This window comes from Alligator mississippiensis, chromosome 11 (assembly GCF_030867095.1).
Source record: "Alligator mississippiensis isolate rAllMis1 chromosome 11, rAllMis1, whole genome shotgun sequence".
NCBI classification, from domain to species: Eukaryota; Metazoa; Chordata; order Crocodylia; family Alligatoridae; genus Alligator; species Alligator mississippiensis.
Genome location: NC_081834.1, coordinates 60,272,823 through 60,281,010, shown reverse-complemented (window position 1 = coordinate 60,281,010; position 8,188 = coordinate 60,272,823). Strand labels below are relative to the sequence as shown.

The 8,188-nt window shown below is 55.5% G+C and overlaps 1 non-coding gene across 1 annotated transcript; it reads left to right on the top strand.

Moving 5' to 3' along the window:
* The first annotated feature begins 765 nt into the window (after nt 1-765).
* TRNAS-GCU (transfer RNA serine (anticodon GCU)) lies at nt 766-847 on the top strand. The gene has a single exon. It is a non-coding gene; the product is annotated as a tRNA-Ser (tRNA).
* Nucleotides 848-8,188: the final 7,341 nt, after the last annotated feature.

The following is an 8,188-nucleotide window of genomic DNA, read 5'->3' as shown; positions in this document are numbered from 1 at the left end:
ACATCTCTCTTCACCTGCCGGGCCAGTAGAAACACATATAACATGTTCCTCCCCCACCGAGTTCCCTTCTCCTTCTTCGCGTGGAGAGGACATGAGTCCAGGAAGATGTGGGGGGACCCAGAGGCCAGCTCTACGCTGGGCTCCAAACCTGCGCCCCAAACCCTGCGGGATCCCTCTGCGCGGGTACTTAGGTCTCAAGCGGACTGTGATCTTCAGGGTTCAGTAATGTTGCCGAATCTGGACTCCATTTCCTCGTGTTTTACCCTTGAGGTTTCTAACAAGCTCCGCGAGAGTTCACGTGCGACGTAGTGAAATATCTTTGACCACGCTCGGTAGTTTCCCCGCGCGGTTATGCGCTTTGCCGTTGTAAACGACAGCTTCACCCGAGAAGATCAGCTTGGGCTGGATTTGAGAGCACCTGTCCAGCGCGCCCTGAGGAAGAAAGAGAAGAGAGACAAACAATTGCACCATGAATCGCTGCAGGGGGATCCATTGGTGCTAAATCCAAAGCCTAGTCTCAAAGGAGCAATAAGGGAATAAGAGGGGCCACATACACGAATAACATTAAAGCACTGACTGCACCTGTTCTTTCCAACCCCACCCCCAACATTTTGATGACCAGTGGTTTGGTGAGGGCCAACCCTTCTCATGATCCAGCATCTGACTCAGCCACTTCAATACTGCAGGAATGGCCCAGGACCTTCCAGCACGGGTGCGGTTTTTTGGTATTGAGAAAGATTTTCTTTTGGTAGACGTAACAGGCATGACAAGGTGGCCGAGTGGTTAAGGTGAGGGTCTGCTAATCCATTGTGTACTACATGCATGGGTTTGAATCCCATCCTTGTCGTGTGGCATTTTTGTGGAGCGAGGTGGGCACGCTGGAGGGGAGGAACAGGATCCAGCTAGCTCTGGACAGGTTGCAGAGGTGGGCGCATGAGACTAGGCTGGGATTCAACACAGACAAATGCAGGGCAAATGAGCCAGCAGCACACCTATAGGCTGGGAATCACCCCTCTTGCCAACATGGTTGCGGAAAGGGATCTTGGAGTCATCGTTGACTCCAGGACAGACATGAGCCACCAATGCGAGGAAGTGGCCAGCAAGGCTAACCGCACCTTGTTGTGCATCTACAGATGCATCACAAGCAGGTCCAGGGAGGTGATCCTTCCCCTCTATGCAGCACTGGGCACGCCGCAGTTGGAGTACTGCATCCAGATGACGGAGAAGGAGACGCATGCATGCATTTCCAAATCACAGACAAAGCGCGTGAGACAAGCAGCCTGCACATGGAAGAATTTGCATTTGTTTTAATCTGAGAACATTTAACAAGGATGGCCGCATATGTAGGGAACAGATAAGAAAGGCTAAAGTGGCGACCAAACTTAGATTAGCAACAGAAATCACGGACAACCAGAAGTCCTTCTTTAGGTACATGGGGAACAGGAGGAAAACATGGGAGTGTGGGGCCATTCCTCAACAACACAGGAGAGCTGGTTACCAGCACCCAGGAGCAAGCTGAACTCCTGAATGACTACTTCGCCGCGGTCTTTCACTGGACCAAGGGGAAAACAGCGCCAGGTGGAGTACAGGATGAGCACGGCAGGAATAACTGCCTTCCTACTATTGCCGTAGAATTGGCGTGTGATCAACTAAAAATATTAGACATGGACAGGTCAGTGGGACCAGGTGATCTTCATCCAAGAGTGCTGAAGGAGCTGGCCAAAGTCACTGAGGACCCCTTGGTGAAACTCTTCCACAACTCTTGACGCTCTGGAGAAGTCCCTGAGGACTGGAAGAGGGCCAATGCTGTGCCCATCCACACGAAGGGCAGGAGGGAGGACCCGGGTAACTACAGGCCACTCAATGACCTTCAGTCAACTGAAATGTCAGAGGTATTGCCAATTAGCAACAGATGCAATGAATCTCCTGCTCTGTTCAGCATTGCTGAGGCCTCCCCTGGGGTCCTGTGTCCTGGTTTGAGCCACACGATTCAAGAAGGCTGTATCGGGAATTGATTATGCACCAAGTGCTGAGATGCAGCTGCTTCTGGGGTGGGGCATGCTGGAGGCTAGGTCTACAGCACCCCCTGTCATGAAAGAGCCAGGTGCCTGGCATGGGTCATGGTTGATGCTCTCCCAGGGTAACCCTGGCAGCATCGTCATCGTCTGCTGGGGGCATGGGGTAGAAGGAGCAGTTCTGCACAGGAGGTGGTAGGGATCGTTTGGGGTCCTGCCCCACCCCACCTCAATGGCGTGGGCAATGCCTTTGGATCCAATGCAAGGAGGCCAATATTTCCCAACTACCTCCAAGCCTTTTTAAGAACAGCAAAGCTCACAGGGATGCACTGTATTGCCCAAGGATGCATTTAGGGACACGGTTCAAAGGAACCTCAGCCAGCTTTCTGTTTTGTGTGCTTATAACTAACTGCAGCTCAGTGTTAGCCTGTAGACAACTCCCTGGCTGATGCAAAGGAACAGCTAGATATTTCCCTTGCACCTACATTGACTGTGCTGCGAAACACTTGAGGCCACTTTTGAGATGCAGACTTCCCTGCTGCCACACTTCACAACTTTGATGTCCAAGTTGGGGTTGCTAAATATAGAGACTCCCCTCAAGGAGTTCACTGGGGGTGATATGCAAGTCTCACACCACTAGCATCCTCCTTCATCTGCACCGGGTATTACTTGAAAGCTGCAGTCACCGACCAGGACACTATTGCCCTAGATATACAAATGCAGAGCAGAGATCGTTCCTACCCTACAGGAGCTTGCAGTGCAAGGACCTGGTTTCACAAAACCCAGCAGCATAGAGCCAAAGCAGCATCTCGGAGGCTGCTGCCAATGTAGTGCCAGACCCCGGCTGTTCCCAGCTTGGGCGAGGCGAGAAGGGTCGTGCAGTCATCGTTCCTCCGCCCTGCACAGCCAGGACCAAGCACAGTGACAGTCTGCAAGTTCCTGAAAGAGGCAAGGGACTGCTCACTGGGCGTCTGCCCCAGATGGAGCACAGGCCGGACCCTGGAGGGATACGCCACGTGCAATGTGGTGCACTAGGGAGCAGCTCTGTGTCTAAGGCACAGTTTTCCAGAGATCCAACAATGCAGCAAGACTCCAGCTTTCCCCACTGTGGGCCTGTGCACTCATGGCACAGCAAGACTCAGGGGCGGGAGCTGTCCCTGGCATGTTTTTACATGATGAACAACACGCCCAGGCACTGCCCTTCTCTTCTGGCAGGGCTCAAGGTTAGGGCAGCTCTAATGCAGCCTTCAGTTTAGTACCCAGAAATGGGGCTCCAGCAGTCCACCATCCCGGTCCCTTGGATAGCGATGTGGTTATGAACAGTTCTTGTGAACACATGCTCCTGTCCTGTTAACAACAGGGCTAAGCAAGATGCTGCTCCAAGCTGGACTGTCTCCTACAGCTTTGTCCCTCTAAGTAAGATCACCCATATAGTAGCCAAACATCTGGCTTGTATTTTATTATGAGTTTTGGCTTCCAAATGGAGAGTCATTTCCTCTGAAGTATACACTCAATATTATGCAAAGGCTTCCCATGCTCATTCTCCACCGCTGCCAGGCACTGTGCTCTGTAGGATCGTTCCTGCAGTACATGGTGGGAGACGTAACAAGAGCCCCAGCTCAGGTAAAACTCAAAAATACTCCAAAGAAACAACCCCACAATCCAATTTTTTTGGAAAGCCAGTGTCATTTTCAGACTCCCAATACACAGTGTGGACAGACCAGTTCTCCATGCTGCGACACCAGCACACAGAAGTGTTAAACCTCAACCCCACGTGAGGCCCAACGACTAGGGAATCCAACGAACCAATTGCCCGTGGGATCCTGATACCCGTTAGCCAGAGCAGAGCAGGGGAAAACCCAAGCACACGCCGCGCTCAACTGCTTTATTAGAGCGGAGGCAACTTCAGACGGGTGCAGCCAGCGCACACGCCCTGCAGAAGAGCATTGCTTTCGTACATTTATACTTCTCAGTTCACCCTCATTACCATTAACCACGCCCAGTTTCCTTCTGCCCCGCCCACAGTTTCACCCCCGCATTTACATGGAATTGCCTAGGCCTGAGGAACTTGTCCACTCTGCCCCCACATGAGGTTGGCACCCCAGTTCACCCCGACTGTCCCTACTTCACCCCGACCATCTTTAGTCACAGGTCTCAAAAGCCTTCTTTATGCACCCATTGGTTTCCTTTCCGTTTGGTTTCAGTTCCTCTACTTCACAATGAAACAAACAGTTAAACAATTAAACAGACTATTAACCATTTAAAGCCCTAAGTAAACAGTGCCTAGTTCAATCTCTAACTTGATTCAGCTCAGCTCAACAAGGGAAAAGGGTGAGAAAGAGCAGATTGCAAAAAAGGTGAGAAAAAGCAAGCATTAGGAAGGAATGCAGGAGCTGTAAGAAATCACCATCCTAACAAGAACTAAGTACCAGCTTGCGCCTGTGTGCATGCACACTCATACAGGCACTGGACAGGGTACGTTGGGTGGCTGCTGTTCTGCAAGCCCGCTGCCAAGCTGCCCGGCAGTCCTGGCTGCAGTTTTTGCACCACAAGCAGCAGCCTAAAGAGGAACACGAGTCAGGAGCACAAAGAGGTGCAAGGATCATGAAACTAAGCACTGCCTGTGAAGCAATATTTCCAAGAGCAGCTTGGCTCTGCCAGAGGTGGTGCCTGGACTTGCAAAACAAGCATTGCCGAGTGGGAGAAGATGGTGGTATAGATCTCGGGGAAGTGGAAGAGGCTGCAGATCTTCAGGGTGAGCAATAACAGTGTCCTGGAGATCACCGGGGATCTTGCTCCAGAGGACCCGGCGAATGGGAGCTCTGTCGCCCTTCGGACGTATGCAGCCACTCATGGAAGCGTCCAACCCCCAACCGCTACACGAGCTGGGCCTGGGACCCGGGAGTCCAGGGGTGGGAGCTGCGACCTTGGTGCCCATCGAGGGCAGCCACAGCTGTCCATGCCCTGCCATCCCCATGGGGCCTCGAATCTGCATGGGCTTTGCTCAAGCCGGTGGGCACCAGCCCAGTATGAGTCCTGACCTGCCCCAGGCGATCTGCCCCAGCCCAAAGCATGCTGGGAGATTGCACCAGGCAGCAGAGCCAGGGGGCCTGAGTTATCTCCCTGCTCTGGGAGAGGGAGTCGGGGGCAGGCCAGGAGCCCGGACCCCTGAGCTCCCCTTGCTCTGGCAGGGGCTGGAGGGTTACGCGGGGGATCTGGGAACCCAGGCACCTGGGTGCCCTCCTGCACCCCAGCAAGCGCTCACCCACCTGAGTTCGGTCTTCAGCTCCCCCGCCACGTCTCTGCCCCCCACGGGGAGAAGAGAAGGGGAAGCAGAAAAGCTGGATGGGGAAAGGGCAAGGGGGGCTGAGCCCAGGGCAGGGCACAGAGCACCTCTGCCTGGACGCCCTGCCATGCGCTGGGCACCAGGGGCGCCCGCCCCAACTACATCATCCCAGCCAAGGCTTTTTCTAGCCGGGGCTTCAAAACCTCCAAGGATGGAGATTAGAGAGCCTCTCTGGGAGCCTGTTTCTGTGCTTTACTAACCGCCTCCTGAGCTTTTCCTCTGATCTAACCTAAACTTGGCTGGATGCAACCTGAGACCAATACCCCTTCTTATACCTAGGCCAACGTCTGCCCGCAAAGGCCAGCCACCTCTCCTATTCCCGCTGTACCCAGCCTGACACCCCCACAGCCAGCCGCAGCTCCTGTCCCTGTTATACCCAGCCCAATGCCCGCAGAGCCAATCGCACCTCCTGTCCCTGTTATACCCAGCCCAATGCCCCCAGAGCCAATCGCAGCTCCTGTCCCTGTTATACCCAGCTCAATGCCCCCAGAGCCAGCTGCAGCTCCTGTCCCCGCTATACCCAGCCCAATGCCCCAGAGCCAGCTGCAGCTCCTACCCTTGTTTTCTGCAGCTGGTCACCCCTGCCAGACCCAGCCACAGCTCCTACCTATTATACCCAGCCTGACACCCCCCAGATCCAACTCGGGGCAGCAGGGAAACTGAGGCAGGAATGGCGTGACCCGCAACCCAGCAGCAGGTTTCCAGCAAGTGGGGTGAGCACCCAGGTGTCCGGGTCTCCAGGCCGTGCTGCCCTCTGGCATTGCTAAGTCAGAAATCTGAAATTATTGTATGGGAAGCTCAAATCCATGGATTTTCTGCAAAACTATCCTACAAAAAAAGCGTGCAAATAAATCTCGTTCTTGCCGTAACATCCCTTTGCCGTATGCTGTTCTCATCACGTCCTCAGTCTTGATCAACAGCTTCTTGGAGGTGGTGGTGGCGGTGGCAGGCCCTGCCCCGGGCCCACACAGCGCGTCCCCAGCACCGCAGCCTTGGGGAGGCCATTGACCAGTGCCATGAAGCCTGGCTACTCACACGGCTGGTCCAATATCTCAGCCCGAGCCTGGTCTGGCCCGCTTGCAAGACAAGTGCCGAGTCCTGTCCCCAGCAACGCTGGGCTGGGAGCGGGGGAGAGGAGACTTGTCCCCACCTGGATGTGGACGTGTGCAATGTGCCCAGATGTGCTTCCCAGATGTGGGGGTAGCAGCTGGCCTAGAGGACCTGCTGCAGCTGGAGCCTTTGGCTGCACCAGGCCAGGGCGCTGAGGGGGTTGAACCCTGACCCCATGTTCCCGGCGGGGACGTGGTCAATCCCCCACCCCGGGGCACCTGGAAGAAGGCCCCGGCCCAGCCCCGTCTCCTGGGACTGCAAGGGCGGGCAGCCGGCACTGCCCCGTGCACAGCACAGAACCGGGGGCCAGTTTCAGGCTGGATGTAAGGAAGAATTTCTTTATTATCTGAGCCCCCAAGGTCTGGAATAGCCTGCCGCCGGAGGTGGTTCAAGCACCTACTTCGAACACCTTCAAGAGACATTTGGATGTTTATCTTGCCGGGATCTTACGATCCCTGCTGACTTCCTGCCCCTGTGGCAGGGGGCTGGCCTCGATGATCTTCTGAGGTCCCTTCCAGCCCTAATGTCTATGAATCTACGAATCAATGAATTCATGCCACAAAAAAATGCGTGTGCACTTTGAAGATACAGCATCATCTGTTGAGCATCATGCACACAGGGTCGGGACCAAGAGCTTTCAGCGTTGCCCAGCCAAGGTCATTGCAGGCCCGGCTGCCCGTGCTCTCTGGCCTGCTCTGTCTTCCTGGACCTGGTCCTGGGGAAGACTCCAAGCAAGGTATCCTAGAGGGGACCCTGCCGCAGTGGTCAGGTGGGATGAACGGGGACCCTGATTTCTTGCCGTGACCCCAGTGACACCAGTGCAAGAAGGAAAAGATGGCTGGATACAGCAGTGCCCTGCAGAACAGGGCCTGTGACCAGCCATGGCCTCTCCAGGGGAGTTCAAGCCCTGGCACCTCATGTGGACGTGCTCTGGTGAGATGCTCACGGCAGGACTGGTCCTGAGCACCCAGAGAGCAAGGGCAGGATGACCCGGACATTTCCCAGGTCACCTTTATATCCCATGGTGACAAGAGTGGGGAAGAGGGCAGGCTTGGATCCCACAAGCTGCCACAGCGCTGAGGGACCCCATGTCCTCACATTTACTGGGATCTCTGCATGTGTCAGGCCAGGGAGCTGGACCCCAGAGGTGAAAGCTCCCACCTGGACGGCACCTGCATAGAAATCCTGATGTGATCTGCCACCTGAAACCTGGCCTGACCCGGCCTGAGGAAGGGGTCAGACTCCTCTGGGAAGTGGAGGGGGAGAAAACCCTCAGGGCAGATGGGAAGCAATGACTAGGGGAACGTGCAGGATGACGTGCTGAACCAAACCCAAGCACCTTCTCTTCAGTGAAGCCCTTATGTGAGCCCAGGGAAGGTTTCATGAGGATTTGCAGAGAGCAGAGAGGCCTGAGGATCTGGCCCCAGGGCTCGGGGTTACCCAGGACCCTGCCCCAGGGCTGTCCCTGTGCTTCGCTGCCGGCCCCACGTGTCACGGTCAAAGGTCGTCCGGGGCCGGGGACCCCCGCAGGCCAGGCCAGACCCCCGGCGCCCACAGCCCTTGTCCCGGGGGGGATGAACACTCTGGTTGCCGTGGCAACGGTGCAGTTGCTTAAAAGTGTGACATCACAATCCCCAGCCTAACTGTCAGCCCGGCTCCGCCCAGCGCGCTCGTGGCGTCGCCGCAGCCAGTCGCACGTCCCGGTCGGCAGTGTTTG